This window comes from Apis cerana, linkage group LG3 (genome assembly GCF_029169275.1).
Source record: "Apis cerana isolate GH-2021 linkage group LG3, AcerK_1.0, whole genome shotgun sequence".
In the NCBI taxonomy this organism is placed as follows: domain Eukaryota; kingdom Metazoa; phylum Arthropoda; class Insecta; order Hymenoptera; family Apidae; genus Apis; species Apis cerana.
In genome coordinates, this window is record NC_083854.1 from 5,962,523 (window position 1) to 5,983,355 (window position 20,833).

Consider the following 20,833-nt stretch of genomic DNA (forward strand, 5'->3'; position numbering starts at 1 on the left):
TCGAAAAGACTGACTACGGAAGAGAGAAATGTAGGACAAAGCGGTAAAATAAATCATCGCATCGAGCAGGAAGAGACCGAGAAGATAAAACGGTCGAAACTGGGGTGGAAGATTGTCGTATATATATATATATATATTATCGTGGCTCTCGCGATTTTTCTTCTTTTCATCCTACCAGTGTATATACCACTCTGGAAGATGGGCGAAACTCAATGAAAAATCTATAAATCGAGGAGGATTATTTTAGAAGGGAAAGAGAGGAAGATAATTCCATAGGTCTCGTTAGCTGCTCCAGTTCCCTATGGTGTCAAGGTTATCGAGGGGGACCATACAGAGAAGAAAGAATACACTTTCTTCTCTCTCTCTCTCTCTCGACTGATCGATACTCGTTTGCATCGTGAGAAAGGATGAATCTTGTTTCAGAAATTTATTTCCACGAGCGATATTCCAATAGGAAACAGAGACACAAGTATTTTGTATTAAAATTTCCTCGAAAAGGAATTTTATTATCATTGCACGTCACGGCACAACATCGAGAAAAATTCGAAAAAGTCGTATATCTTTTCTCAGTCGTTTTTTAAGTTGTCTCGAATCTGGGATGTTGGGAAAAATACGAGGCTACTCCTTGGCGATACACGTATGCCACTCTCTATCGATTACTCGCTCGTGTGCCCGGCAATAACGTAATTTGCGGTTCCTGAGAGTGCATCGTGCCACTTGACATGAACACGGATGCACTTCACTCTTGATGCACTTCCTTCGACGTTGCGCCGTATATATATATATACATGGGACGTGATGGATCCTATCTCTGACGTGTCCTATTAGAAAAGACGCGTAATGACTTTAAATAATCGGAATTGGTGGATGCATCAGGGTATGAATATAATCGGAAGGTAATTTTGTCGATGAAGGGTATTTAAGGATTTTTTTAATCGACAAAGCGATCACTATAAGCAGTGGATGTAAATTTTTAAAGATTATATGTATATATATTGGAGGATGTGATCTATTAGAAATGAGTTTGAATTATAATAATTGGTGGATGCATTAAGGTATAAATATAATTGGTTGATAGAGGGGATTTTTAATCGATGATAGATACAAATTTTTAAGAATATTCTTAATGTTTTTTCTAATCTTGTTCTCATTTAGGAACAATATTACAACTTCGATTAACTATTTTCGAATGATACGTTGTATAGAATAAAAGTAATTACATTTATTCTATATAATTTCGAAATCTGAACTGATTAACATGTTTTATTTAAAATTTTGTGTAGTATAATTATAATTATAAGTCATATAACATTACAAAGGAATAATTTTAGAGAAATAGTACGGAGAATTTCACTTAATATAATTATTTGAATTAAATCTTTTTGCGTATGTTTTACGAATAATTGTTCAAATTTATATAAATTTTCAACAAAATATAAAAAGTTATTAAGTACCAAAATATCGTAAAATTTAATGATACAAAAATAACGAAAACAAAAACAAGATTATTTCGAAATTATTGTTTGCACGAAGCGTGAAATTTGTTTTTTATCCGCTGTAATAATAAATCCATTTAAAAAAAAAAAAAAAAAAATAGAAAAAACCAAAGAAATGAATGAATAATATTATTCATCATTCCAAATAACTTCATCCTCGAATCGATAATTATATAAAAATAAACTCTAAAAATCACCAATCTGTGATAAGTATCTAATTATCTTTACATATAAATGACTTTAACCACCAGAATGACTAAATCAAATTCACTACCGATATTATTTTCATAATGATACTGCATACCCTTCCTTCTATCTAAAAAAAAATTTCATTTCTTGCAAAGGAGAAAAACCTTTAAAACCCATCATCCCTTGAATCACCCATTCCACATCCCCAATCTTAATTTCTCGACCCCTCACGTTCTCGTGGAGCCCAAGGAAAAAAAATATCAATCATCATCCACGAAAAAGAGTCTGTGCATCGAGAGGAGAGAAGACGAAGTCACGGTTGTCTGGAAACTCGTCCAGGAGATTCGATGGCCGCGTGCCTCTTGTTATCAGCGTGGTGCACACACGTGTCTACACGTGTGCCGGTCGGGTGATAAGCGCGGACAAAACGTCACTGTTCAACCGTGAAGCGAGAGAAGCGAGCTCGGTTCGCCTAATCACCGGGAACACCGAGCGAGGAGTGTTCTCCCTCCGCGCATCCTTCGTGCCGGCGTGTTCTTGACACCGAAGGTGCTCGTCCTGGATGTAACACGAGAGTTTACGCGATCAAGTCCGCCGTGTTGATCGGGTAACACTGTGCGAGTGTGTCCTATGCGTGTACAAACCTGTTCCTAGTAAGCGTCTAGGAGGCAACGTATATCTGTGATAACGCGTGGTAAGTGGTAATTGATTCGAGTTCAAAGCGTATACACGTACACTGAAGATACATTTATGCGGCTGAATATTTTGTTATACAAATATGAGGTATTGTAACGTAAGAGTAATCGTAACAATTTTAAAAAATGGGGGGATTTATGTAATAATATCGTCAATGTTTCAGTTTAAACGATGTGTTCATCGGGAAGATAAAATCTTGGCACGTCTGTAATTTTTTCGAGAAATTGCAAATCGACGAAAGAACGAGAAAAGAAAGGACAGATGATTGAAATCGTTTCCAGGGACAAGAAATAACGATGAAATTTATATATACTCGATAGATCTAGTAATCCTATACACGGTCGACGACACTTGGGCTGCGTCGTCTCTATAGTTGGGCGAAGTTATTCGCGACTACGATTTTAATCCTCGTAAACGCAGAAGCTGGCGACAACGAGAAGTTGAGCAATTTCATTTCCATAAATTTCCATTAATTAATAGGAGCACAAGTGCAAACAGAGTACGCGGCGTGTTCGTTGCCACTGTTCGTCATTATACGTTTCATATACACGCCATCGTGTGTGGAACACACGTCGTATTCTACAACATTCGCGATACATCGGTGATAAAACGAGGAAGACCACTATTTCGCTATTTGGGTCGCGTATCGCCCATAAATACTGCGACACGATGTTGTCTAAATATTTATTCTGCCCGCGTAGAGGATTCAATTAACCTGACAAACTTGGAAATATGGAAAATTATATTATTAACTGTAGGTTATCGATTTTATTTGCATTGTAAAATTCTCGTAATGAATTCTAACGCGATGAATTCTCTGCTTATGTTGATCCTAGTTACGAAATAAATCATATTTCCCTTCCTCTTCCTCGATCTTCGCCAAGTTTAAACCTTTGGAGAAGAAAATAAGGACCAAAAATCTTCTCGTTCGTTCGTAATTCAAAAATTCTCGACATGCAAAATAATATACGTCGCAAATCTGAGTGATAGAGAAAAAGACGCTTCGCTTCGCTTCACGGGGAAGAAAATCGAACGTGAAATAAAATACCAAAAGGATGATGAAGGGAGTGAAATTCGCGGCATAGGGGAAAATTCGTACGTCAAAAAGAAATCGAAGCTCGGGAAAGCCAGGAAAAATACCTCCTCGAGCTCCTTCTCGGGGAAGAGCCAAGCGCGCGTAACTCTCCCATCGAAAAGGGGATCGTCGCGTTTGTTTTTATGAAAACAGCTCTCCCATCCGTGCAACGATTTTCCCCTTGACCAAACAGGATACCGAGGAAACCGAGTCACTTTCTCGATACGGATGCTTTGCCTATCGATCGTCCAACTCTTTCTCCTCGAGCAACGAGTTTCGCTTTAACGCCCTACCCCGCCCTCTATCGATTCGCGCGTTCGACCAGACGGTATTCTTCGAAACGAGTGGGCGAGGAGGAGACGAGGGACACGAGAGAGGAGTTATCGAGCCACTAAAACTTTCATTTGCCGATCCGAATTTCGTGGTATCGATGCAGATACCACGATCGACGTCCTAGCAAACTTTTCGTCCCTCCCCCTCCCCCCATTTTATCGGGGAGCAGGGACGAGATACGACGAGATACGTCTTGGGCCCGAAGTCGAACGACGTGGAGGAGATCGATGGATGCACGAAGTGGAAGATGTTTGATCGACGTTGTTGCTTGGTTCGTCCAAGGTTTCCGCGAAGGCAATTAATCACGACGTGCACGATGCATATATTTTAATTTGTGGTTATTAAGCGAAGGAATGTTTCTCTTTTTCTTTTCAATATCCGTTTAGAAAGAAAAATATTTATCTATTCTGTTGTTCCAATCTATGAAGAATGTATATATTTAATATGTAAGATGAATTGGGATTAACGATTGGAATATTTAGACGGTTTGGAGATGTACATTGTAAAGAATATCGAGGGATTGGAAAGAGAAGATGAGTGGAAAGAGAAAGGATTACTTTGTTGAAAGTATTCGTCTTGGAATTCATAGTTTCAATTGTAGTCGAGTATGTATAGGGAGCATGGAAAGGCAATGAGCAACAGGAAACGCTACCTACTCAGATTATACAGAAATTAACTTGTACTCCCACGCAATCTACATTTCGCGAATAGCAGGAATGTTTCGAGGATCAACTTTAATGCTTCTGTATCTGCGTAGGCATCGATAATTCAACACGCCAACATTCCTTTATACCGATTAATTATTCCATCCGTTTCATATTGCTATTTTGAAGTAATAATTAATAGCGTAGAGACGATCGATCATTTTTATTTTAAAAAAAGGAAAGGATAATTTTTTCCAAATGTATTTCCAACAATACTCGTCGAATCGATCATTGAGCGGATTCATGGCCAGGTGTGTTTTATCAGCGGAAAGGTATTCACCGTACATTTACGCCTACAACAAAGTACTACGTGAAATGAACGAGCGTAGCAAATCGTATATCTTGGATACACGAGGATAAAGAGAAACCGAGAGGAATTAAAAGGATATTTTATAATTCTTCAACTCTCGTGATTCGAGTACGCTATCAACTTTCTCTAACTCAATTCTAAGAACAAAAATATCGATTTCGGAACACTGGATTTTAAATTTTGAAATTTTGAAATTCCTTAATGGATTGTTTTCAAGAACCGACGCACGATTTCTTTCCAATTCCAACTCGACTCCATCTTCCTCTCCTCTTTTTTAACATCCATTACCGATCTTAACCGGAAGTGATCGGTCCCAAGAGCCTTGGAGGAAACTCTTGGTCGAATTTAAACACACATTCTGGAGCCACGTTATATCGCCAAGAGCGGGACGAGAGCGCTCGCCGCTTGTAATAAAACTTTCGTTCGGTTTTCGAAGAAGCGGCGAGCAGACGGAAACTTTCGACAAAGAGGACGGGCCGCGAGAACTTTCCAGATCCCGTTACTCCTCACTCTGGATTTCACTCCTGTTACGTCGCAATTTCCTCGCCGTAATCCCGCAAATGGACACGGAGAGGAATTTTAAACAAATCGTTTAACAACGATCGATCGATCGATGGAAAAAGAAAGAAAAAAAAAATCGACGCGGCTGACACATTCCACTTCCGCTTGCGAATCACGAAACATCACGCTCCTCAGATGAATCATCGCGAGAATCGAAGCTGAGGAGATTTTAGAATTACGAATTTTACACGCGAAAGGATGGCCAACACAAGATCGAGATTAATTCGGCAAGTACGTGAAGATAAATGACGAATGATAAATTAACGCTTGAAATTGGGAACCGAGAATAATCTGTTGAATTATACTCCTATAATTCCTAGACTTAAATACACGGTTCCCCGATATCGGTCAATTTTATACGTTGATTATAAGCTTAATACCCTTATCAAGAGAAATTAAGTTCATGGGTTAAAATGTATAAATAAAGGTGAAACGGATTGAAGATGTAGAATTTATGAAATAACGAACAAGATTATTTTATATATGACATATAAATTCCTCTGTTAAGCAGTGATCTATCAACTGGTTAAAATAATTTACACGCAAAACTAGTAATATTTTCCTAACCGTTTCAATCATCATTCCAAGAAAAATAACATCTGTTATACACGTATCTCTATACAAAATCTCTGCATTTTATTATTAAATGTGTCAGAGCAGAACGAACAGAAACATAGATCCAATTCTTAAGAGGCTTAAATTCCTGCAATGTTGAAAAACCACGAATAACCAATTGTATATTCGCTGTATCTCCAAAAACAATCAAATCAACCTCCGTTTCCCTCCACTTAACTCAAAAGACCAATTCACTGACCCGTATTCACGCTCTATCAAACAACAAACCTACGCTCTCACCTAAACACCTACACCTTAAAAATCCCCGGCTAAAAAATTCATCAAAATTGCGTCGATACATTAATATCCATCCAACGGATATCCAGCTTCACGAGAATTAATTGAAATCGACCGAAATTTCGAAACTCTCTCGTTCGAAAATCGGAATCCACGCCGGATTTTTCTTTCTCGACAACGAAACTCTTCCCAACTCTTCACGAATATCGATGAAAAGAAACAAAACAAAACAAAACCGTGGTCGACAAGAATCAAGAGATTTAAAGATTCGATTAATTTTTAAGGTGGAAAATGGCGGCGACTCGAAAACGCTCTTTTTCGCGGAGAGATGGCGGATCGCGTGCGGATGATTTCATCCGTTTTACGTGAGTTTGCATATTCTCAAGGCCGACAGGGATATCCGCGGGCTGGTGGACGTACTGGCGCACCGTGTGCAAACTTTTACGGTAATAATACGGTCTCTCTTGTGTTTTACGCTCCGTATTAAGCTGCGGGATAAACGTGCACGTACGTGGTTTCGTTCGAAATTGTGCGAGGGGGGAGAAGGGGAGGGAGAGGATGGATTGAAACGAGATTGAAGATCGTGTTGGGATATTAAGGTCGTGGTGTTTGGGCAAGAAATTGTTCCGGACGAGGAGGTTTGATCCGTTTTCATGGTGGAATTAGCTGGAATTTGTATTTTTTTTTTTTTTAGAATTGTATCTCTTAAATTGTAAATCGGAATAATCTACAATTTTAAATTGGGCTCTCTTTTTTTCTGTTTTAATTCGATTAAAAAATTGTAATTTTGCATCGCTGTAGAGAGATATCATTAGAATTAAGGAATATAGGCCAATTCGTGTATAATTAGTAAAAGATCCTTAAGGCAATAGGATGAAGATTCTCCAATTAAGGGATCTTTTACATTCCATCTGAGGTCAATTGGCCGGTGCCTTCTTAATTATCTATTGTTCCGTTGTTACAACAAGTTGCACGAGTAGGATAATGCGAGAGTTTCTCATTTGTCTCATCACTTGATCTCCGCATGCTTCGAAACATTTTAAGTTTATTAATTTTTGCAGATAAAGAATTCCGTTTTAAATCTGCCATCTTAAAATGACCACCGTTAAATGATCGATTCCATTAACTCCAGAGTGGCTCTTTTCGTACTCTCTTCAACTGGAGAAAATTTTCCAAAATGATATTTAGAAGAATCATCCAAGTATCAACTCTCTTTATCCCCTACACGAAATTATTCGAAGATTTAGAATTCCGTTCGTAACTTCGTTCATTCCATCTGCACGTAAAACGTACAGTCATACAAGGATTACTCCAAATTCCTGGCAACCACGGATACAGAAATGCCTGGAAGCAAAGTCGATTAACAAACACGGAACAACGGTCGAAGAATGGGGCAAGAGTAGTGGCGTCATGCGACAGAGCGTGACACAAAATCTGTGAGGAACGATTTAATAAATTTCATGGAGGGGCCAGCCGGTGGTCGCGACCATGGAAACGCTCGTCTTCCCACGGTTAAGCATGCACTCCACGATACTCTGACGAGGAGAACGATTCGTCAAAAGAATAACTATGCTAAAAAGAAAAAAATTTGAGTATATACTTGGCGGTTTCGACAACGAAGGCAACAATAGAAGGACTTCTTCTGCTCGATCGATACTTGTCCAACTGGCGTCAAAGAAATGGCGCGAAACTCGTCAAGGTCGGACGATCCTTGGACACATCCCCCCTCCCCCTTTATTTAGCGCGTCAATTAATCCGATTCTGATTCCAAGTTAAAATAATCCGGCTGGAACGACTCGTCGCTCCGATTTAATCATCCTGTGATATCACGAAGGGGATTAATTTTCTGGTTTAAGAAAGAGACAAAATGATGTAATTTATAGATAGATTGATAAGAGAATGGAAGTTGGCTAGATCTACCGTCACTTTTGAAATGGCGGTATTGTGTATTTTATATTACATCTTTAACTAGTCGTTAATAAATGAAATTTTATGAAATACGTAAAGAGATGGTTTTGACATTTTACGAGTAAATAATTAAGAATTTTGATTGCCGAGCGAAGTGAAGGAGTCAATAAAATGCGAATATATATATATATATATTTGCTGTAAACGGGTACAAATAAGCTAAAAATAGACTTTCAAACGACATGGAGTTAACGATATATAGCATTAACGATAATCGAGGGTACGCTTTAACGTGACGTAAAACTTAACGTTGGCCAATCTATTAATATATTAGTGCATCAATTTTATCGACCGTTAATGAAAAACCGTGACCGGTAAGGGCCGGTTGCAAAAGCAGCGATACGATGGCAATACGATATTTTTAATGGTTTGATGCACGCGAGCGTGCAAACCGGCTATTAAGAAAATACAAAGTTGACGAACACCGTCACCGTTGGAGAATCGTAACGATCGAGTCGCATCACCATCAAGCTTGGAATATTCCCTGTTGCAATGCGATCGAACGATCCATTTACGTCTGATGGACGTAAAATTTGTGAATGATGACGCAGTCAGAGCGCGGATTCGAAAATATCGCGCGATATTAAAATGATAATGTGGGATGCCGAGAAAGTGAATGTCCAAGGAAACTAGTCAACACCGGGTATCCTTGATGAGATAAATAAAGCGGGTTCGTACGAAGAAGAAGCGACGTTGTATCGCGATAAATTTATTTCCCTTTATTTTTAATATCTTTACGGGATTCTCATCGTCACACGAATACATAAAATTTAAAATTCCCGATTTTTAATTCCTCGAATTCAAAGTCGAATAGTTTAAATAAATGAAACGAGAATATGTGTATATCTGGGAAAAATAGAGATCTCCGTTTCATCGCAAGACACGTTCCTCGTTATAAACTTGGATCATGCGAGTAATTTATATACAACGATTGGGGGGAAAAAATTTCATCGAATAATAGACGTTAATCGTATTATAAATGTATCGTATGAAATAATATATCATTTCGTTCTGTTTCCCTCGGTATAACATTCGTTATTAAATGAGAAATTGAAACGACAGAGTATGTTTAATTCTATTTGTTGAACTTTTTCGAAGATACCTGGAGAAAAGGAATCGCCAAAACACCAAAAATATACTTACCTAAATTATCGAACAAACTTTTCCTCCACCAGATATGTTTTCTTATCCGTTCGAAAATATTTGCGACGAAACTTTGAAAACTTTCGCCCGAATTAATACATCGACTGCGACAGACGACGCATGAACTAACGCCAGAAACTCTTCCATTATATCCCCGCATCATCCCCGGGGATGGCAAAGCAGCCAAGCCCCGGAATCGACTGGCCGCGGCCGCGTTGAATATAAAACAGCGTGGCCGGCGTTCCGTGTAAACAAATTCGAAACAAATCTGCGAGTAATCGGCTTCATTTGCATTCTCCCGCCCGTTCAACGTCCGTTTTAATCGCCCATTCCGCTCACGTGCGCGCGTATAATCTCCTCCACCTCGATCTTCTTCCCCTTCTTTCTCTCCCTCTCCCTCTCTCTTTCTCTTCATAATTCATCCACCCTGGCCGTTCACCACCGTTTTCCTCATTTACAATCCCTCCTCCCCCCTCGTCGCAACCACGAAACAGAGGGAAAATCGTCGCGTGATCGAGTTGGACGGTTCCTTCCTTCCTGTCGTCGGTTGCAATCCATCATCGATTGGCTTGATAACAACGGTGTAATCGCATGGGTTAGGGTATAAAAGATCCAGGAACTATTAGCAAATTGAATCAGGATCAAATTTCGTTTCTCAATCGGTATTATTTTTTTGTTTCTCATTTATAACGAACGCATTTTTCTCTATTATTGCAGGATTGTTATTCCAATGTTTCTTTCTCTCGAGATGTCTTCTTTCTTTCTTTCTTTCTTTCGATGAAAATATCATCATTGTTATTGAAACAAATCCTTTGGTAATTGGATTAAAGTGATGGCACAATTATAGGATAAAAATATGAAATTTCATATCGATTTTAGTAAATTAATAATTGAGATTTATAGGGGATGTATGGATAGATATTGTTGAAATAAAAGGCCGATATTAACTCCAATTCGATTATGGTTATATATACTTATTGGAATATCGAGTAACAGGGCCGTTAATACGTATCTCTCGCGTGTAATGCGTTAGTCAACCCTCATATGGTAATAGGGCGCAGTGGAGGCTTAGTGTCCCTAAGCTTGGAAGCTTAGCTTGGACAGCGATGGTTTAGATGCTCAAAGGAAAGGGATTATTGTGCTACTTGTTGGCGTTAGTGGAGTTGAAAGGTGTTTCCAGTTTAACTCGGGTATGAATTGAAATCGCGACTTTGTTTACCCTATTATATTCCCTTTGACCAATTTAGCTTCGAGCTCGTATGAAATTTCATAACGATTCCATATTTAAATCAATTTTATCATTAAATTAATAAATCGCTATATAACTCACTGGTAAATATTCTCTATCTACAAAAAATTATCGATCTACCTACACCACCGCGATATTTAATCAATAACGCTTCGATCGATCGATTTTAAATATTGCCCTGATTAAGTAGGATGATAATTTTCATACAAAGAAGAATACAAAAGAGTTTCATTTCTGTGAACACAAATTTCCATAAAAATCCTCGAATCGTCCTCGTTCCATCTTCGAACAGAAGAAATAATAAACGCAACGAGAGTTCATCATCATCGATCGATCATCGCATTTAAAAGAGTAGCTAAAGTCACACTCGACACCGATAACTCGTGGAATATTCATACGATCGATCCTCGTCGTTTCGAAAATATCAAGAAGCGGTTGTAATTCGAACGAAATTTGCATGTTTCTCCTTTCCCCTTCTTCCATTCCCCTCCTCTCTCTTCATGGCCCGTATTTTCCACCGAATTATTTAGACGTAAACGAGGGAACGCGGCTCGAAGCAGGAACTCGAACGAGGTTGCCAGGTTCCACTATTTCATCGATGGAAAGTGTAATATCAATATTCGTTAAACAAACTGGGGTACACGCCATCATTTTTCATTCCGTGGCGTCCACGATCGAGGGCAATGGCTGCTGCTCCTTGGTGGTGGAGATGATGATGGTGGTGGAGATATCGAAACGATGAAAATTCACGGGCTGCGTGCATTAATGCACCCGTTGACCGCATATGCAGTTTGGCGAATGCTATTCGACCCATTAGCCAACGACTGGCTGGAAATTCGTACGCCTCGCGGTGTTATCGTATCGATAACAAATTATTTCTGAACGAAGGGGAACGGCCATATAATCGGGGATTGATCCTTGTCGGGCAACTAATTCGGAAAAGATGTATCATCGAGTTTTTAATTTGAGAGATTTTGGTAAAATAGTAGGTCGTAAGGTGATATATTTTTTTTATTTATAAATAATCATCGATGGAATTAAATTCTTCGGTGAGATGCATTAAATTGTATCGATATATTATTGATGGGATGAAAATATTCAGGCAATATATAGTGAAAATATTCTTTTTTCTTTAATAGAGGCCTAGTTAGTTTCTCTTACACAATTTACTCTTTAAAAATTTATCATCAGAGTTTCATTTTTCTCGGGTAATTTGAAAATTTAAGGCTCGCGCTCATTGTATAATTTCCTAAGTTTTTTTTATAAAAATCATGACTTGACTTTTTCAATTCCAATATTTCCGCAAATCTACCTACATCAATCAAATGATCAGAAGAAATTCCAGCATCTTTCGTGAACTAACTATCACGCAAGGAAAACCAATTCAATTATCAAATCATTTCTTGAGAGCTTCTCAACATTATAACATACCAAACGAAATACAATTAAATCTTCTCCTCTTCCCTTTTCTCAACTCGCCGGAAGTCGTCTCTCAATTCTAACCCTTAACAAATATCCAAATTGAAATCGATCACTGAAAACCCTAATATTCAACAAACCATAACCAAATTTTCCATCCTCCCTCTTCAATTTCCTCGCCTAGGAAATCCCTCAAACTCCACCCCTTAACGATCCTTTCCACAGACAATTCCCAAAATTGAAACGGACAGAGCGCCATCGCGCGACAGGAAAAAAGAAAGGGAGGAAAAAAAAAAGAAAAAGAAAGAAAGAAATAAAAAATTATCAAGTTTCTCTCCAGGTTGAATTTTGCAACGACGGCTGGCGGGCGAACTCCGTGTTAATGCCACGAAAGGGGGATGAACACACACACACACAGAAAGAGAAAGGGTGGACGCTGGTCGCCGTATTACCCGCGGCATATTACCCACAATGCAGTTAGAATCTATACCGTTGGACCGCGATGACCACAATGGGTCAGTGACGTCGTCTACGTGGCACGGCGCCCCGGGCCTCTGAACCCGGGGAAACGAGCAATTACCGCGTCCGCGAACAGGGTTGCGGAGAATTTATGGGCCGATCCCTTGAGCAACCCTTCGAAACCGTTATCCTCCCTTGCCGGGAAATTACCTGGCGCAGGTAAACGCGTCCTCGTTCCTTATGATATATCGACACGGCTTGCGTTCACCTCTCCCTCCTCTCTCTCCCCCCTTCGTCTTCGTTGGCTCATGCAAATAGCGCGCCTCGATAATTCTATCGCTGAGAAGGGGTTAGATTCGGGAAAGAGAAGAAAATTCGATTTTGTTGGAGGAGGAGCAGATTGTCGATGATTCGTTTTGCGAAAGATTCAGGGTAAATTTGGTAATTTTTGTTAGAATTTTTGTTAGGAAGAGTCTGTTCGTTAAATGAGAAACTGGTACTGGTAGGAATTATCTCTTATCCTCGGTAAATTGTATAAATTGTATGGGATGATAATGAATGTTGGCTGTAAATTTTATGCAATTATACGGGTTTGTGACGTAATGAAACTGTTTAGTTGGATCACGTAAGATTCATTAGTGGATCTACTGTTTCACGGATAACGTTGGAATTATTATTTGTTGGGCGAGTTTCTTGAATGAATTGTGCGATAGGAATATTTTGAAGAAGAGACGCTTTTTTCTTTCCCATTTTCTCATTTCGTTTTAAACTTTTCGAAAATTTTCAGCTCAAACAAATTAGTCGCGGATTAAATTTGGATTTGGGATTGTTATTAACAAGAATATCTGCTGTTCACGATCTACTACTAGAAGTACTAGCCAAACGGGTACTAATTGTGATGAGGATAACCTCTAATTGGTTTAGCCTTACTCCTTCAAATATATATATACGTATACGTAGAATAAGTTATGAATATACAGCAAGTTCGAGTTGGTTCAGTTTAGTCTGATTGTTAGTCGAGTTTAGAGGAGAATAATTGGAACTTGGAATAAAATAAATCATTTCCACGGAGTATATACGGTGTCGAACGATAGTAAAGTGATAAATTGTCGAAATATTTCCCGTTAAAGATCGCCCCGAGGAAATGCCAGCAATTTCTGCTATTTCCACACACTTATATCAAGATCGTCTTTAATATCGTATAACTAACCGCCAACACGGTACGCAAATTAGATTAATTTATTACGCGACACGTGTAAATATATGCGTTTCGAGGTCCTGTAATTGATTTTGCCAAAACTATCCGCAACTTTCAGCAATCCACATTTCACTTCCGCAAGAATTAAAAAAAAAAAGAGAAGAGGCAATTATACACTCAGCCTAGTTTCAAATAACCCAACGAAGTTGAGTAAGTTTTTGTTTAACATCTAAATCCAAAACCAAAATTCAATCTCGATCGCTTCGACAGAACATTGATCAACAATGATCAAGATCTCTTATTACCTGATATTATCTCTTTTTCGTGAATAATTACCAAAAATTCTGCGATTTTTATCAAAGGAATTACAAATGAGCCACAAATTAGCAACGCAATCTAAAATCGAACTCGATCTCTCCTGAAACGGATTTCTCCTTTTTCCTCCCCCTTTTTTTCTCATCCCTTCGATCGATGCGCACCGTTCGATGGCGCGCATTGTGCCGGCCGCGCATGAAAACGGAAGCGGAAAAAGCGCATCGATGGGCGGCGGCACAACAGATATTTCGGCGCGCGGATTGCCACCGATCCCTTTGTTGCCCGCCAGTTTTGTTAAACTCTGCCCGCGCAAACATTGCTCGCGCTTGCACACCGCTGCGTGCAACTCGCTCGCGTGTGCTGCTAGGTAAATTGTGAATATAACGGGTGTCCCGTCGTGATTACGGCGCGAAAACTCGCGTGCGGATCGATTTTTCCCCTCTTCCTCTTCGTACAGAGGAATTCGTCCGCTCTTTTCAGTCGTTTAGAAGGGGATTTGCCCATTTTAAAAGATGCACGAAACTTGTTGGATAGTATGCGACGAGAATTTTTCTCGTAAATGAGCAGTGTTACCTCGTAACTTGAGGTTAAACGATTATATTTTTGTTTTTCAATCGACTAACGAACGATCTATTCTCGTAGAATGTTTTCCATCGATCGATAATTATATTCGAATTATGACAATTGAGAAACCGAGTAATTTGTAATTACAAGTTGAAATTGAACATCCTGTGTATATCGAGAGTATTTGATGGGTTTTAAGAGTTGTCATCGTTTTTTTGATTATATAATTGATCGCGCGTTCCAACGAGAAAACGGAAATTATGAGCATCTGGAAAACATTGGAAATTGGTGAAAACGGAATGGAATTTCGAATGCGAAGTACGGGGAGAGGGTTAATTTGTTGCCATTTCCCCTTCTCAATTAATGAGAGAGCGAATCGGTCCTTTTGAATCGCCCCGTAGACGCTTTGAAATTAGCGCAGATTATGGGAAATTTGAATTGTAAATTTTGCAGGATATCTTCCGTGTGATCTTACCTCGCGTAACTCGCTTTCAGTTAATCTGCTGTAATTTTTTATTTTTAGTAGTTGAACGATGACGTGCGATTGAATTAATTATTATTACACATTTTCGCAATTTTTTTCAACGAGATTTATAAATTCGTTTCAAATTTTCTTTTTCCTCCCCGCAGAGAAACAGAAAAATAATTAAATATATTTTTAATTTTCGTTCTTAATTAGGCTAATTAACTTCTATTATTAAACTTTGCCTTGCCTTGAATTTCAATATAACTTTAATGCTCTACATTGCTTTAAAATGTATCAAACGTAAGTGTAAACATTATTGTAACATGAATTTTATCGTCGTTCACGTGAGACTTTGTCACGCAGTTTCTCGAGAATTTCAAAAAACACACACGCAAAGAATTCTAGTAAATTTAATCCGATGAGTCAATTCTTTACCTCACAACTCATATCGAGTAATTGGAAATTTTTTTATTTAACTTACTTATGATTAAATTCCAAAACTTAAAATTTTCTTTCAAAAGATTTTTCAATTTATCAATCCCTCGTGTAAAATTAACCTAATGTTATGTAGTGAATTTTTAAAGTTAAAAATAATAATAATTAACACTGAAAAAAAAACACGACCACTTAATAACAATAAACGTTATTAATTAAGAATTAATTACCCTCTTTAATAAATCGCGGGCAAATAACGAGGAAGTTATATTTCACGGGATTTGTAAAAATTTGTGCGAAGCGCATCGATAATCGCATCGGGAAAAATCAACGGCAAAAATGTTCGTTTCGCGAACATTCCAGCCTCGGGGCCCGGTAGCCGTTGATGAAAAGGAAGTGCCATTTATTAGACTTGCCGTGCTTTTCTCCTAATTGGCAGACCGGCTCGTTAGTCGTTTTGCCCGTTCCTCCGCTCGTTATTAGCCGCCTTCGTTTCGGAATATGATTTATCGACACCATCGGTCCTCTGAAAAAGAAACGAACTTCGTTACCCACCTTTTAGCTCGGCTACTCCTCCCCTAACTCGATATGCCCGCTCGATTGCCAGCCAATCGGCTCCCTCTATAATTTTAAGATATCTGAAAGTTTAGAGTAAACAATTATTCGGCAATATTGAATTTCTCTGTCCATATCACTTCTAGTCATCGCACGTGTCGATATGTTGGTGGGATACAGAAATTCTGAAGGTTTATTTATCTTCCTAAAATCAAGAGTGGTTTAACATCCTGTTACACAATTTTTTAAAATTTAATACACGATTTCAACGCGTATTGTATACGTCATTTTCTTTCAACAAAGAATCGGAGAGAATTGTTTAGAATAATATTGAATAATGGCGGTGAATTTTAGACACGGGAGAGAATAACGAGATTTTCCAACGTGGAAAAGAGAGGAAAGTTTTCGAGATATTTTTTAACGGGGGTTGGGTTATGAATTTTTTTACTTTCGAACGTTTTTAAAACGGTGTATTTTAACTTTGGCTCGCGAGTCAAAGTTTCTCCTTTCCTGTTTAACCTTTCCACGTTCTAATCGCCATTTTCATCGTTCCACATTAGACGCTTTCAAACGTGGCGCGCTGCAATTGAAACATCGTGCGCGAGTAATTACTCGATCGATAACCCCGCACGATTTTCTTCTTTCTCTCCAAGGGAAAAAAAAATCGCGACTTCCTTTCGACATGTTTACGAAATACGTAATATTAATAAGATCAAGATCGTGCGGTTGATTAAATTTGCATTTACATTCTACCTATTATAAAAAAGAAAGAGAGAGAATGCAAAATAAGAGATAGCTTGCGTATTAATATATATACATAACTTCTTGAATTAAGAATTTCAATAGAAAAATTTCATTAATGGAACAAATAAAAAATAATAAATTTCTCATTTTATTAACTCAAGTTAAAAGCAAGTACTTACTCGTTTCAATCAAGGCGCAGTCATAAAGCAATTTATAGGTCTCGACTTGTGACTTTTACTGTTAAGAACATCAAACAACGAATCCTCAAAAAAAAAAAATAATAATATCGAGTGTCGTCCAAGTCGTATTTTATACGTAAGTATGCAGCACGACAAGATTCTGAAAATATCTTTTCGAACCGGTTACACACTCATTTCTCGCCACAGAGATACTCGTTATGTTTACGATGCCGACAATTCGTTCGGTTCAACGCCGCGGAAGTTACATTCCTCACTTTCGACGATAAATTTCGGTTTGCGTGCACGACACATATTTCACTGGCCTACTGACAAAAACACGCTAACCTGGGAACAGGCGGGTGAGTTCATCTCGAGATACTTTTGTTCGTCGCGCGTTCAAATTGAAACGCGCGTCGAAGTTTGAGAATGAAATGGGACACGAACGGGCTATAGTAACACGCGCAGGCAGATTATATTAAAATCTATATTATACGAGAATATAATTTGTGTGCAGATAGAAAAAAAATGATCAAAGTAGATTTTTTTTTATAATTTTATTAATTTTATTAATGTTGGGATTAATTTTCCAGCGAAAAAAGGTTGCTCGATTGGATATTTGTAAAAAAGACTGGGAAAAAAGCCTAGCAAATTTAATTTTTGATAATTTTTACGAATCGACCTACTTTTAGCGAAAAATAAGAAAACGAATACGATCCTGGATCATTGACCGTGGGGCATTATTCTATAGAAATAAATTTTGTTCCACGTTTGTTAGCAGAATATGCTTAAAATAAATTAAACGAGGGATACTTTCCATTGCTATTTTTCATGACACTCGAAACGATTTTTCAGAGTTCGTGAACGGTCGTTGCTTGGATCGAGTTTACGAGACGCTTTCTCCTGTCTAATGTAAAAGCGCGAGCGTGTGTATAGCGCGAATTGCTTGTGAGAGGAATAGATAGTGGAAATGATGGGTCAGAGGATAATGGAGAATCGTTGAATGTGTGCCCTTTATCATTGGAATAATGTCACGCTGTTTGAAAGACCGACAGATTCTTACGGATGAATCCTCCACCATTACGTTTAGAATTAAATTACACATCGTGATATCGTCAAATTATTGTTAGATTGTTTGAGTAAACATTTACAAAAAAAAAAAAATCATTTTTATTACATTTAACGCGCAAATCAAGTTTCAAGATTCGAGAAATCATGTTTGATTGAAGACCTTAAAATGGCATAGAATTACACGGGCAATAGTCAATTGTAGATTTTATAGACGCATAGAACCGTGCCAGCTGCAACTAATTGATGAATTCTGAATAAAACTTTCGAGTAGAAAGGAATTTACGGTTAATTTTAGAATGAAAACGAAAAGAATTGCTATACGATCGTATTGTTTAATTTAATCAATTACGTCCTTATCCGTCGAACAAATAATATTACAAGAAACTTTTACCCGTCGTACAAAATACAAACGAAACGATTTATTTACCCTTTGAAAATGGAGAATTCTGGAGAAAAAAATAATTGTCGCAAGACGTTTATATGGTAGAAACCGCATAGTCAGCAGGGAGGAATTTGTGGAGAAAGCAATCTCTCGAAGGAGCGGGAAGAATTCTATATCCCGAGTTGACCAAACGTCTTCGCTTCGATTCCGCCAGGATCAATCGAATCGGCCATATTGGAGCGGCACAAGTGAACCAACTCTTGTCTCTCGTTTGACCCCGGCAACCCCGAGATTGGCTTCGTTAAGGAAAGGCATGGCACTTGTCGATGGTTGAACGCAAAAACCGCCAACGTTCGTACGTACGCCGTGCTCGTACACGACGTATTTAATTAAAGTGGTTGTTGAATTCGTGCGTGTGCGTGCGCGCGCCAAGAGTGCATTAATCCGAGACTCTGGCACAGACAAAACGAGAATACACCGCGTTGTCAACGTTGAGATAATTCAGAGAAACGAAACTCTGAGGGAGAGTGGGATATAATCTTTTGTGTGTTCATGCGAAGGAAATGAGAAAGTTGAGAGTATTGAAACGAATCGAAACGATTGAAAGCGGTTCTTTCTTTTCCTTTTCTTTTTTTTCAAGAGTTGAAGAATCTTGAGGATCGTAAAAATAATTCCCCAGGATTTATAAGATGATAAATTATAGACAGAAGGTGGTGCTGGTGTCAAGCTGAGGCAGACGATTCGTAAGACGACTGTGTTCTTGAATATGAATCTTCGAAATTTACGTACAACCTTACGTCCCTCCTCCTCCTGCTCCACTTCCTGTTTGGAACTCCGGTCCAGATTTACGGCAAGCTATGCAATAATATAAAGTTTCTCCATGTGCCATCGTGCAGCGAGCCGTAAATCTTGTTAAAATGCGTCGAATCGTAACAATATCACTTTGCTTCACAAACTACTCGACTTAACTTGTTGTTAAAAATAAATATACCAACTGGTTTTAAACTTCCAGCCTTTGTATACAAAATTAATATATAGCGACGAGAGTAAGCAAAAATAAAAAAATAAAATCTATATCAAATACGATATAAATACATTTAACGCGAAAATTTGATCGAAAGTTAGGTTAGAATTTCATTTCAACCTCAAATAGATATCTCTTCTTTTTCCATATCGATCGTAAAAATATTATCGTGGATAATAACATTAATTTTCGCTGTTGTTCGAGAAAATTAATGTTAATATTAAAGAGAAAATTAGCCACGATTTAATTTCAAATTTTTAGCCAAAGTTTGTGCTGTTACTAATGCTCGAACAAATTCTTTCTGCCGTAGAGACACAGTAGATTAAACTCGGTATCTCGAATTCGCATATGGTGAATTTTCACCGAGAATTCCGGAATCATGGTCGCGCGTTCGTGGGGTTGCAACAACATGGCGGCGGGATTTTGAAGAGAATTCCAAGCGCACAATAGCCGCGTACCGCGTCGAATATCTCGCAAGAGGCATACACTGGTAATTGTTATCGCTTTGAAACTGATCCGGATTCTCTATTATTAACCCGTTCGTTCGTCTTTTAGCCCAGTGATGTTTCCCGTTTTACGTTTTGATATAAAGGAATACACGGCCGGACAGGAATCCATAAAGCTTCGCAAACCCTCGACTAGATCACGCTTCCAAAAACGCTTCGCCATTCTGGCGGTTATCCAATATTTCCTAGATTTTTGCCACTAGCCTTACATATATCGTCAAAAATGGCCAAGTGATATTAAAAAGAAAGAAAAAGAAAAATTGAAATTTTTATTCGCGAAATTCTTGAAACATCGAATATAAAATATTTTCTTTTTCTTTTTCTAAATGTTGAACAAATTTTATCTGTATCGAATTCCTGGGAAACGGCAGATAAATTTTGTAATTCAATTCGATCGAAGTAATTTATAACGATAAATTTGTTTTACCATTTTATATTTATCTATCTATTTTTAAAGCTTAATCCTTTTAATTCAACGAATTCAGGAATTTCGAAGACGGTATATACACAGTGCAATATCTAAAATATTAAAATTTAACTGTTAAAAACATTCGATCACGAGAGATGTTGTCGGGATCAAGTTGTCGAGCCGTAAAAACCGAGGTCACCGGTTCTCATGAATAAGTAATTTCTACTCGATTCTCATCAATTCGAGAGTACGTCTCGGGAACACACGTCGAGCCGCAATAAAAATTCCCTTGCAGAAGAAGAAGAGAAAAAAAAAAAAGAAGAGATGGAAGAGGAGACCATCGTCCCTGAATGAAAATTGCCATCGACATAGGGCATCCCGTAATTGAAAAACCTAATAATTTTTTCAACGGACGCGCAATATTTCTGCAGACTGGCACCGGTATTTCCTCGCCGGTCGCCGGATCGAAGGCAATATCGCCGATATATCTCGAGCAATAGAAATATTGCCACGGCATTCTGCCCGATATCCCGG

The 20,833-nt window shown here is 38.3% G+C and overlaps 2 protein-coding genes across 10 annotated transcripts in view; one reads left to right on the forward strand and one right to left on the reverse strand.

Annotated features, from left to right (window-relative positions):
* The window catches only part of LOC107997270 (uncharacterized), a 137,972-nt gene that overhangs the window by 37,815 nt on the left and 79,324 nt on the right, over positions 1–20,833 (reverse strand). Inside the window, exon 4 of one of the 6 annotated variants that reach the window (XR_009829115.1) lies at positions 15,246–15,958. The exons of the other annotated variants lie outside the window; for them this stretch is intronic. The gene's annotated coding sequence lies outside the window, so the exon portion shown is untranslated. Of the gene's footprint in view, positions 1–15,245; positions 15,959–20,833 lie in introns of those variants that run through there. 6 annotated transcript variants of the gene reach the window in all.
* The window catches only part of LOC107997269 (RNA binding protein fox-1 homolog 2), a 299,964-nt gene that overhangs the window by 11,609 nt on the left and 267,522 nt on the right, over positions 1–20,833 (forward strand). The gene's annotated exons all lie outside the window — the stretch shown is intronic.